Below are 13312 nucleotides of genomic sequence, written 5' to 3'. Positions count from 1 at the left end.
GAAATTTTTCACCCTGACACTATTGCGAGAGCCTCCCTATCTAGCTGGCTGTAATTCCTCTCAGCCGGGACATCGTTCGTGAATAGAACGCTATAGGGGCTTCAGTGCCGCTTTGGGAGTCTGTGGCTGGCACAGCTCCTACTCCATAGGGGATGCATCACAAACCAATACTAACGGCAGCCTGCTACTGTACTGGACTAACAGGCTATCGCTTGATAGCAAGTTTTGACTGCCTCAAATGCCCTATTCTCTGACTTCCCCAAGACCAAACAGTGTTTTTCCAAGCAATTTATGCAACGGTTCAGCAACGGTTGCTTTGTTTCTTAAAATACAGCATAAAAGTTTACCAGACCCAGGAAAGCCTGGAGTTCTGTCTTGTTTTTGGGTGCTGGGGCTCTCTTTATCGCTTTGACCTTACTCTCAGTGGGGTGAATCCTTTTTGTCTATTCTATATCCCAAAATTCCACTGACTCGACCCCACCTGGCATTTTTTGCTTTAACTGTCAGGCTGGCTGACCTAAAATGGCCAAAACTTTCCTTAATCGCTTCCCCAGTTCTTCCAAATCTTCCCTGATACCAACACGTCATCGAAATAGGGCACGACTCCTGGTAGCCCCTGTAGGAGTCGCTCCATCAAATTTTGGAATAGCCCAGGGCCACACTCACCCAAACTGTAACCGAGTGCATTTAAAGGCACCTCGGTGCGTTACAATGGTCTGGGCTTCAGCTGTGCTAGCATCTACGGGTAGCTGCTGGTACGCTTGTGCCAAGTCTAATTTGGCGAAAACTTGTCCGTGCCCTAGTGAGTGCAATAAGTGTTGCACTACTGGAACTGGGTAGGCGCTCTTTTGCAATGCTTTGTTCAAGGTAGCCTTATAATCAGCGCAAATCCTTATGGACCCGTCTGGTTTTATAGGGGTGACGATTGGCGTCTCCCATTTGGCATGGTCAACTGGCACTAGTATCCCCTGGCTGACTAATTTATCTAACTCTTTGTCGATTTTAGGTTTGAGTGCAAAAGGAACCCTCCTTGCCTTTAACCTAATGGGAGCTATTTGGGGTCTAAATTGAAGGAGATAGGGGTCCCTTGTACTTGCCTAAACGGTCCTCGAATCGTCTGCGAATTCCTCCATTAGGGTGTTTTGCAGGTTGCATCCGGTCCGGTGGACGCCAGTCACCCCATTCCCAACGCCTGAACCAGTCTAGCCCCAGCAAGCTTGGCAAGGTTCCTCGACTAACGTGATGGGCAGGGTCTTTTCGTATGTCCCGTACTTGACCTCGACGGTCGTTGTCCCTCGAACAGGGATGCGGTTGCCCTGGTAATCCTGCACCCGGAGCCGTTGTTTCTGTAGCTTGCGCTTTGCGATGTGCGGCAAGGCTTTCACAAAAGTGTCCCAGGACATGATTGAGATAGCTGATCCTGTGTCTACTTCCAGTCGGCACGTACGCCTTCAATCGTCGGGTTTGTGAAGATCTTTTCTTCGATGCGGGTAGCTGCGTGGTCTATGGTAACAGTCATTCGGTTTGACTTCGCTCTTTCTTTCCTGGCCAATCGCGGTCGCCTCGCCGATCTCGCGCTCTGATTGGCTGGTTTGAAATTTCGGCGGAATGTGGGGTTTGCATCTCTGACTCAGAGCCGCTCTGATTGGACGATTTGAATTTTCGGGAAGGTTGGGGTGCTCGGCAGACTTGAGCCAGGTGCCCTTCCTTTCACACCGCCGCAAATGGCGCCCTGAACTTACATCTTTGGCGCTGATGTCGCCCGCAACTTCCGCATTCCTCCGGGTCTTCCCTTGTCGATTTTCCGGTGTAGTGGACTTCTTCCTCCTCTTCGCTGGTTGACTCACGATAGGTTTCTTCGTGGTGGACTGTGCTCGCTTTGCGCCCGCCATCGGCGTGAGTCGCTTTGTAAGGTGTCTGCTGCATGGTTGGACATCTCATGGGCTCTGGCTTCGTCCAGGCGTTTGCCAATGTCAGGTTGCTCTTGGCTAGCAACCGTCTCCTCAAACGGATGTCTCTGACCCCCGTATAAGTTGTTCCAGCAGCTCTTCGTCCAGATCGCGGTACTGCAATGCTTGGAGGCTTGTCTCAGGGCTGCCATGTAGTCGCTGATAGACTCGCCTTCTTGTTGCCTGCGCTCCCCAAACTCGTACCGTCGAGCGTATTTGGACGGGCTGGTGCGTAGTGATTCTTCAGGAGGGTCTGAAGGGTCTGCCACGATACGGAGTGTAGCGGTGTTGGCTCCGCTAGGGCTTCTGCGACGGCGATGACTGCGGACCCACAGTGGCTTATGAAGTAAGCCCGTTTACGGTTGTCGGAGACTCCCTGTAGCTCGTTTGCCTCCAGGAAACTCTCGAAACGGGTCATATATATTCCCCATGTCTCCTGGGCAGGGTCAAACGGAGTGGGTGGCGTGTAGCCGGTCATCGCTGCATTCGCCGTCACCTTGCTGGGTTTGAGTCTCGTAGTGAGTTCAGCTCTGTTCTGGTGCTCTGCCTCAATATCCCACCTTCGTCGCCAATGTTATGTTTGGGGTATTGACGAGGCAGGAGACCAGGTTAGTGACAACAGCTCTTTAATATAGTGTGACCCAGCAAAACTCTGGAGAAAAACCTCTCCTTATATACACTTCAGCCTGAGGCTGCATCCAATCAGAAACGAGATATTTCCCGCCTAAAACTCCCGCCAAAACTTACAGTAATACATTACACACATCTTGTTGTTAGGCATATGGCCAGAGGAAATATTTAGCAAAAATGGGGGCAGAAATTCTATATTCCAGGTTTTAATTTAAATAAATAAATAGCAGTTCCATCAAATGAGAACCCAGTATCTAAGGACAACTCCTCACAAATAAATGCCAACTTTCCACCTCACCTCAATTGCAGAAATGGGTGATCACATAAATTCTGTGGTTTTCTGGGCCAATGGTGACCTCATTCCCATGCTAAGGTAAGTAGTAAAATTAATTTCCTCAGGAACTGAAACTCAATTAATATGTTGATGTCAGGTAAATAGTGTTCTCCAACTTAATTTCCTACATAAGATTAGAAGTCTTAATAGGCAGAGTTCTTTAACATTTTAGTGAACCAGATGAGCTATCAAGATAAAGGGTGTGTGTGATTGTCCACTGCCAGAGGTTGACTTACATTTGAGAAACATAACTCTAAACCCCTTAAACATTAACCAGAACAAAAAAAAAAGGTGGTAATTAATTTGTATCTGCTTTCTTCAGGGGCGAGCACTGAACAGAAGTAGAATGAAAAAAACAAAGATTTTTAGAATCCGACTTTGTCCTCAATTGTAAGAAAGAAAAAGGCCTATATCACCAACTGAAAGGTTTTAGAGTAAAAGATGAATCTAATAGCACCATGATACTGCTGATGCCATTCTGAGACATCATTTGGTCTAGTGGTTAAAGGACCAGGCTAGAAAGCACGAGATGGGGAGTTCTAGTTCCACCTTAGCCATGGAAGCCAACTGGGTGACCCTGAGCCAATCAATCTCTCTCAGCCCAGTTCAACCTCACAAGGTTGTTGTTGAAATTAAGAAGAGGAAGATGTGTTGGATATGTTCATCATCTTGAGTTATTTGTAAAAATAATAAATGCAGGATACACATCAATCAACCAATCAATAAAAATAATGAGAAAAAGAACTAAAGATTGTCAATTAGAGAAAATGTTTCCTAACTGACTACTTTATGTGGAAATACACAACTGTATATAGAAATACACAATTACGAATACCGAACTACTTTACTATAATTTCAGTCATCTGCAACCAGATGATCCCTTTTCCCCGAATTTCCTTCCAATCATACAGAAGACCAATGTTTGTGCTGTAGGAAGTTAGCACCCACTGCTCTCCTAGGAAATGAAATATTTTAGGAAATATTAAAAGGGAAGAATATTTCCCCTAAAAGGGAGGCAGAAAATCAGCCCCCCCCCACACCTTTGTCAATGGGCCATTAAGGCCTGGGCCAGGCTGTTCTACATTAGAAAGATCTACCTCCTTCAGGCAGAGCCATTTAATTGACCTTCATTGCATCACCAGCAAGATTCAACCAAACTTAACACCCAGACAACCTAAAAAGCTAGTTATGACCTCTGACAGCAACCAATCAGGATACTCTTCCTGTGCCCCAGGAAGTTCAAAGCCAGAGAGGGTATAAAACCCAGGGACTCTAAGCATCGCTTCCCTTTTTTTCGCCCAAGATCTCCAAGGCATGTGATCCTGTTCATTGATAAACTGTCTTTCCAAGCAACTTCCCTGAATCCAGTGCCTTTTTCTCTGCTTGGAACTGAACCCAGATGGACATTTCTTATAACAGTGCTTAGGGGAATATAACTGGAGGCCATAAAAGAGAACAGAGAGTCACAGAATGCCGAGCACTGTATTCTATTCCGTGGAACAAAAGGGTGGGTTTTTTTTGGGGGGGGGAATGTGTGAATATTTTCATATATAACCTGCAATCTTTCAGGTTACACTATTTTTTTCTCCCACTAAGAATGCTGTGATCGTACAGATGCTTTCAAAGTTATGGTATGTCAATAAGTGCTGTAGCCTGCAGTACTATACGGATAGAGAATTAGAATATTTCTGTCTCTTAACCAAAATCATAGCACAAGCATGGTTTATTGTAAACATGATTATTCAGTAATTGGATAAGCCTAAAATATCTTGGATGCAGTCTTGATCCAAGGGCTGGCAGCTTATTGATTATATCATTCTTTGGCAATGTTGCCCACAGACGGCAAGAATCATGAGAACTACACTCAGAACAGACTGCTGGACCCACTTCCATAGAACAGGCTCCAAATAACTGATCCAGCTCCATTGTTGGAATATTGGCCTAGTGCCTGTTGGGCTCTTGTACACAAAATGCTCTAAAGATCCAAAGATGGATAATGTAGCTTCACTATTAAAGTTCTATTGAAAAGTGCAATTCTTCCGGTGACAAAATGGATAGCTTGTCACTGGAAAAAGCCTTATACTAAGTAAACTTTAGGTCCATCTGGCATTGCTACCCCCTGCAGGGTTTCAGACAGAATTAAACATAAAATCCTGTGCATGTAAAACATGTACTCTACCACAAAGCTACAACTTTCCTCAACTGATGAGTCCCTAGGACAAGCTAAAAGAACAAATAAGCAGTCATAGCTCAGTGGCAAAGTGCACGCTCTGCATGCAGAAGTCGTAGGTCTAATTCCTGGCATTGTCAAAAAGGGACTTAGAAATACGGTATTCCTGCTGCTGCTGCTGCAAGTGGAGATAAATGATGCTGGAAGGAGCCATTAATGTCTGCAATATCACTCTTGATACTGCTCTCAAACACTCGAGTAGAGAGAAGTCTTGAGCCAAGTTCTCCAACTGGAGTTTTGCCAACAAATCAGGCAGACTGTGCTCCAAGGTCTAAGTCATGATATGCCTGAATTCTTTCAGATGACCATCCAAGCCAAACCAGATTCACTAGGAACTATAAAGGGCTAAAATCCAAATGAGTTCATTTACCTATTTCAGAAACAGTTGACAGGCAGATCTGCCTGGCCTTGCCTTTATCTGTCTTCTCAGAAACCTGATTACTAACACATCTTAGATCATATCTTCTGCTTTTTGTCTGCACTGGAATTATAACCAGACATCTTTAGATCCTATGGCTTGTATTTGAGCTTGGATTAGGCTCCAGAGAAGCCAATGTTTTAAGTTTTTTATATCTGTGTGGGTCTTACAAAATTAGAATGAGAGAGGAAGGGAGGGACAGAGGAAGAAGGAATATCTCTTTTATCTCCACTTTATTCTTTAAATTGAGTGAGTGAGACTGCAAGTTGTGATGTCATAAACCTTTACTAAGTGCCGAAAGTATGGTGGTATTTCTATTAACTACATTTTGGAACTTTTTATTCAGACCAGTTCAGAATAAAAAGATGTTACATACTGTCTACAGTTTAGACGTGGTACATTTGGGCTAACAACATAGATTGCCTAAACACTGTATCATGAAATTATGACTGGAAGATTTTGTGAACTAGACAAAAACCTGGATCGTATTCTATCTTGTAAGTTAACCAAGTTTGGAAAAGCTTTAGCCTTCCTAATTGATTTTGTGCTAATCTTGGAAGCTACAAGTAAATTTTCTCCTTTGGATTAAAAATCAGCTATATGAATGTTGAGAATTAATTTAATATTGAAAGGAACAAACTACATACTGACACTTTTAATTTCATGTTACACTTTGCCTGATTTATTTCTTCCAGTGGTTTTCAAGGTAAAACACAAACTGTAGCTAGCAATTTTTCTGCACATTTATCCTGGACACTTTGCAGAAAGAAATCTAAGGGAAGGAAGACTTAGCATGTTACGACAGTGTCCTTCTCCTTCCCTTGGGGATAGTCCTTATTTTATTGTGAACTTGTGTGACTGTCTTTTCATTCTGTTGATTTAATTTAATTAACCTCTGTGAAGTAGAGACTTAAAGATTGCTGAACTAAGTCTCTCAAGATTCCTAGTTGACAAAATATATGGCACAGAATCAAAAGCAAATATCTGTGTCATACTCAGTGATGGACTGCTGTAAAAGACACAGCAAAGATCAAAACGTCTTAGGCATTAAAAAAAACCCCATAAAGATTTATCATAATGGTGAGCTGCATTAAGACAGCCCACAATAAAGAATTAAATCTTGTCTTTGGAGTTGCCATGAGATTTTCTGATAATGGGATTCTGTAATTTTAAGAATGCAATATGATATATGAAAATAATAATTTGGAAAATCCACCCTCTACCTTTCAAGGTCTAATCTAATGTAACTTTGATTTACTCCTTTAAAAAAGAAGAAGAAGAAAAAGAAAGATATAAAAAAGGTCATGTTTATAGAATTTTTTAAAACTCCGGCAGATGTTAAAATAGCCAGTACTCTTCTCAGGGCTCAATTTATGTTCTAAAGCCTTTGATAACATAAGAAAATAACAATGCTTCCTGTGATGTGCTAGAAGAGATTACCTGTTGGCCTCATTTTGTGTTTTTGGATGATCCAAGAAGAACAGTATAAGTTAGGGTTCAGTCAGCAGAATGGAAAATTACTATAGATTGCTGGAAACAAATGAGGAAACATTCAGCATTCTCACTGGGCATTTCATTTCAGTGTGTGTTCTTTTGCAGTATAGACTGTCAGAAACTTCTCTATTTTGTCAATCACTTTTCCCCTGGAGATGTCAGAATTTGAATCAGACCTTTTACATATAAACCATATGGTCTGTTGGGGAACTATAACTCTTTGAACCATGTAACCAAATGTTCACACATTACCTGACAAGGGATGTATGTCTGCCAGTAACTTATGTCTCCCCAACAGATCACCTAAAAGTTTTTTGTTTTTTTTTAAATAAAAAAATTGACACGATATGGTATTATTGAATTGCAAGCTGCAGCCAATGAATGGGAATGTGGGAAGGAAATGCTGGATAGGATGCATTGTTTCTTTGGAACTTGTAGTTTGTCAGTAGCAACAGATTCTCATGCTATGCATTGAACTGTTCAGTGTTTCTTACAACAATCTTGTAAAATTGGCCATTGGTATTACCTCTATATTATATGGAAGGATCAGAGTTTATGAAAAGCAGGAGTTGCCTATGTCACAGAATGAGTTTGCTGCTCAGATGAGAGAGATATGAAGCAGGCAGAGGCAGACATTGCCATAGTCTCTTTTTTTTTTTTTATAAAAAGTTTTATTTTTACAATCATATCAAATAATTCATCCAATGTACAGTTATATACAATTAGTCGGGCTTGCCCAGTCACCACCCCCCTTTTTAACACTCTTCCCTCTTCTACCTTCTTCTACTTTCCAGACCTTCCTCTCCTTCTCTTATCTACATCCGCTCCTCCCTCCATCCTACACCTTCCTTCTCCCTCTACTATCCCTCTTCCTTCCTCTTTTCCTCTTTCCTACCTCCTACTCTCTCTTTTCTCCCTCCTCACCGTTCTAAAATGGTAACTATGCAGACCCGACCCTACATTAATTATATTTCTTCAATAATCCCTGTACATTAACCATCACTCCATCTCTACCAAACCCCCAGTTCCTCCCCTTACCCCCACCCCCACCCCGACTTCCCAGAACAAAATGCAGGGTATCAAAACTAACAATCATAATCCAAAATAATTCCTAAATTATAATCTCTAGTCACACCACACTTAGTCACACTCTCAATTCCCCTCTCCTTCAAAAATATATCTAATACAAAATATTTCCTAAATTTACTCATATGCTATTCGATATTTTTTTTATCTGATACTTATTTTAAATATAATCAATCCACATTTTCCATTCTAAAATATATTTTTCTAGTGTATAGTTAAAAATGACATTACCTGTTTACAAGAAACACATATTAGATCTTGCTAAATGTTGGAGATGCGATTGTGAAGATGCTACTTATTACCATATATGGTGGACTTGTAAAAAAGTTATTGCCATAGTCTCTTTTGACTCCCTTTGGCACAAACTGCTAGATGGCAGGGAGGTGCTGAAGAAGAGATGTGTACCCTACATTGATGCACCCAAGAACAGTGGAAGATGGTTTTTCATTGCAAAGGTTGAAATAACTGCTTCTCCAACAGCTTCAGTACATGGAATAAGAGAAGTGCCAGGTTGTCTTTTATCCCAGGAGCCATAGGTCTTGGGAAGGTCCTGAAGACAGGAATATATCAGACTCATTCTTTTAGTTATAGCAATAGCACTTAGACTTATATACTGCTTCATAGTGCTTTAAAGCCCTCTCTAGGTGGTTTACAGAGTCAGTATATTGCCTCCAACAATCTGGGTCCTCATTTTACCAATCTCGGAAGGATGGAAAGCTGAGTCAACCTTGAGCCTGGTGAGATTTAAACTGCCAAACTGCAGCTAGCAGTCAGTTGAAGTAGCTTGCAATGCACTCTAACCACTGTGCCACCTTGGCTCTTAGGTTGCTACTTCAGACTCTAGACTTCAAGCATATGGTGATACCAGCCAGTAACTTTACTTGGAGTTACTTTTCACATAATATGTGATAGTTTCAATTCTTTTTGCATTTTGAAAATTGTAATATTCTTCTTAAATATATGTCAACTACCGGTACATTCCAATGTTTTTCAAGACCTGAAAAATGTATAAAATATGACAGATCTGAGTCTGCAGCCCCTGGAGTCAAATTCAAAAGAAAGCACCAGTTTACACAAGGGGGAAAAAAATAGCAGGATGATGTTTAGGTATGTCACCTACTTGTTTTTAAAAACAGTATTGTTGAATTGGTTCCGGAAGCTTGTGCACCTTTCAATGCATAAAGACAACTATTAAGGGTGTTAGAAATTTTGAAAATAGATATGCACGTATTCTTTTTAGAATGTATTCACTCGATAAAAAGAACCCCAGAAAACAAAAACATATAAATAATTTAATCTGCATCCTTTAAAAACAATAGGCATCAATGAAAGTCCAATAATCTCTCTTTGCTTGTATTGCCTAGACATATTCTGAAGACAGCATCAATAAAAGATGATCAATCAGTACATAAATTGTACAGGATGCAACAGTACCGCCTCCATTGCTCTTTCTTCCTCTTGGTGTGAAACCAGTTTTTGGCATCCTTGACTCGATGGTCCATTTGTCTACATTGCTATTTTGGTTTTCAATCCATCTGCTTGCCTTTCTATCCGTCTGTCTATGTAATTGCTTGCTATCTGCCCATAACTTTATCTGTGGACTTCAGTTGATTTCCGACACATTTCTTTCTCTGTATTGGATATAGAAGAAACTGGAAAGGGAGCCTATAAATTGTCCAGAGCTTACTTTAGCTACAGAGCTACTTCCCGTATTACAAAACAATGGCAAAAGATGATGCACGGTTGACTATTGCTCTCTCGTCCCTTATTTTATGTGGTAGTACAGGAAGAAAAATCTGGATATCTTTTCTGTAGTGAGAAAAGCAAACTCTCAGGAGTTTCTGGGTATCGTTGTGCCAGAAATCTGTTGACCTTGAGACAGATATCATCAATTCAGTCTATTTTGGATCTGTGTCAGTTTTACATGTGTAAAACTGTTCTTTCCGTATTCCTAACTTTATCATTTTATAAAATCTTGCACAAAATTGTGTATTTTATTTTGAATTACTGTTTGAGTAAAATACATGTTTCCTAACATATTTTGTTTTAACATTATGTATTTCTGTACTTGGAAAAAAAAAAGAGAACTGTATTCAGATCACTATAACTTTACAGAGTCAGATCAAGTCAATTTATTGCAAAACATTAATAGAAGTAAAACACGATAAACTTAAATGAAAGTAAGAAAAATACAAAAACATTTGAATCATGGCATTCCATACTATCTTGGGCACAAAACTGCTCTGAATGTAGTAGGGATTACTTCTGCGTAATCCTGCATAGATTATGATGCACACCTGATGCCCCATTTAAGCACCATGGTAACATTTATGTATGCAGAACATGATTAATACAAGCTGGATTTCAGCCAGGAAATAGGCAACACTTTTTGCGAAGGTGCCAGAGGTAAATAGATATGTTATTCCAGCCCTTAAATGCCCTGTTTTTTTGTGTTGTTTTTTTCCCTCTTTTGGCAAAAAAGGGAGCTTGGTGTGTTGAGTTCTGTTTATCCTTCTTAAAAGATGTTCTTCCTGTAGCTTTAGCATGTGCCATGTTCAACATCTTCTTTCTTTGCATTTCCCCTCCTATATTTCATAAATCCCAGGATTTCCCTCCTTTCATCCACAAGCTGCTGCTAAGAAAATAAAACAGATCTCTCCCACCCCCCACCCACCCACATATATTAAATTGCAGGTGAATGGATTTCAGTGGAACTTGCAGCAATCCATTTAAGCCTGAGCTCTTTGATTAAAAGAGATTTCACCTCATTAGCTTCAGTGGAGTTCTAACACCCTTCTATTGTTTCTGGTTGTGAAGAAGAAGAAGAAGAATGCCAATGATTTTTGTAAAAATATCCTGTAAATAAATGAATCTAATGCCCATGAAAACATACTCTGATAGGTGTTGTCATAATGGCACAGGATAATAAGACCACCCTTAAAGTTAGAGATATTTACCTAAGCAAAGAGAGGTTGAGTCCTGCCCCCCAAATAATCCAACCTTGGAAAACAAGACAATTTCTGCATAGAAACTAACAAATGAAGTTACCCGCCTACCAAAGTGACACCTAACATTTGGGGAATTGTGAATGCAACCCACAGTAATCCAGAATAAAATCTCAGATGAAATCATGGAGAAACAATGTGATCTAGAAAAAAGCCCTACAGTTATCTTACTCTCCTGTTGTTGTTTTTTAAAATTTGCAACAAGTTTGTTTGAATGTGACCTTACCACTTACTTTTCTATTTAAGAGTTCCCTAATCTTTGCTCATCTCCATTCCCAGTCTTTGAGACATGCTTGATATATGAGCTTCCATTTAGTGTGAATATGCAACGTAACACATTTGTATCCCATAGAACCTGAATAATGAATCTGCAGGTGTGGATGGGGTTTTTCTACAAGAACTGCAGGTGAACTCTCCCCACAGCCTGGAGTTCGATACAGATGGGAGTCAAGGTTGACTCAGCCTTCCATCCTTCTGATGTCAGTAAAATGAGGACTCATACTGTTGGGAGCAATATGGAAATAATCCTTCAAAATTGTAAAAACTGCCCAGAGAGTTCTAAAAAGCAATATACAAGCTTAAAATGCTATTTTAAAATGCTAAATACTAAATTTAGGAGAGCTCTATCCTATATTCCTGAATCCAGATAAATGTGCAGTGCATGCATAGGTGTCTTTAGCCACAGTTTTCCATATATGATGCTTAATCATTGCCCCTGAGCTCCAGGTCCCACCCATGGAATAGAAAGATTCTTTCACTATGACCAATATCAAGTTGCCATAGGAATTATAGTTGAAAATATTTGGAGGACACTGAGTTCCCTATCATTCCTTCAGGGGATTTTTCTCATTGATTTCCATTACTTTTGTGATTCCTCTGGGTATTAATCAATTATTGTGTCTTGTAATTCTCAATCCTTTCCTTAGTTCTTACCATCTAATTTGTTTAAGCTGCTCTAGATGTGTCAGGAGATATTATTGCTTAGATCCATCCTATTGATATAACAGTGTAAGGAAAATACAGTTTGGGTCAGAGAGCTCCCCATCTTTATAGTCCCCTTTAAACCTGAAGGTTGTTTCTTCACCTTCATTCGAACCCTATCAACAATTTTTATAACCCATTCATATCTCCATTCCCTTCAAAGAAGCCATTTTGAGTAAAAATATATGTACTTGTGCTGGTCCAAAGGATTTTAGGATTAGTAGTACCTGGTTTTTGAAAATCACAGCAGCTGATCTACTATCTTTTCATAAAGGATCAGAAGGAAATACCTTACTTCAAACAATGTTTCCTCAGTCATTTGGGTCTGGAAAACATAGTGTACCTAAATTATAATCCATAAGGGCTTTTGATGTTTTCCCTTTTGAAATGTCAAACTATTAATCTATATAAGGACTCTGACATACTCTTCTCTTTTGCTCAAACTTGGGATGTATGCATATGCACAAGCAGTCTAATAGTTTAAAAAGATTTAATAGTAATGTGATTCATTAAATAAGCATGATTATTTCCTTCTAATATTGAAATCTCCCTTTTATGTGGATTGATATTTCCATATAATACGCAAAGTACACATTTCTGAACATCTCTGAGAACTTCAGTTTAGTTACTATGGATGTAACTTCCTCAAACATGGCTGTAGGCAAGTCCAATCCTCCCTCTTTCATGACAGTAGAAAAAGGGGATTGGGATTTGATTTTCCTTATTCTTAAAAAGTCCAAGAGGGTTTTTATTTAGATCCAAACAATAACAGTATCTAGTCAATTTGAAAATGGCACAGTAACTCTTCTGCTCTATTGGTGTATTTTGATTCAAAAAGATTGGGTAGCAGTGATTGACATCCACCCACTATATGGATTTGATCCATTCTGAATTGTTATTTTTGAACCCAGTACAATATCCCCTTCACTGAATGTCATTCCCAATGCATGAGCTTTACAAAAGTTTTCATTCCTTTAAACATTTCAAGAGACAGATAGGCCTGGAATCCTTTCTTATTTGACCAAATATACATTTTGGGTGGAATTGGTATCATCATAAACATTTCTGATATGAGACTGAAAAGCATACAAACAAAAAGCACGAGAAGTACAATTTATGAAATAGGATTCAGGATCAATAGAAATACAGCAATCTTTTTTTGATATAAAGTTATTTCTGATAATC

The sequence above is a fragment of the Ahaetulla prasina genome, chromosome 1 (genome assembly GCF_028640845.1).
Source record: "Ahaetulla prasina isolate Xishuangbanna chromosome 1, ASM2864084v1, whole genome shotgun sequence".
NCBI classification, from domain to species: domain Eukaryota; kingdom Metazoa; phylum Chordata; class Lepidosauria; order Squamata; family Colubridae; genus Ahaetulla; species Ahaetulla prasina.
The sequence above is the reverse complement of the archived record's forward strand: the minus strand, read 5'-3'. Positions refer to the sequence as shown.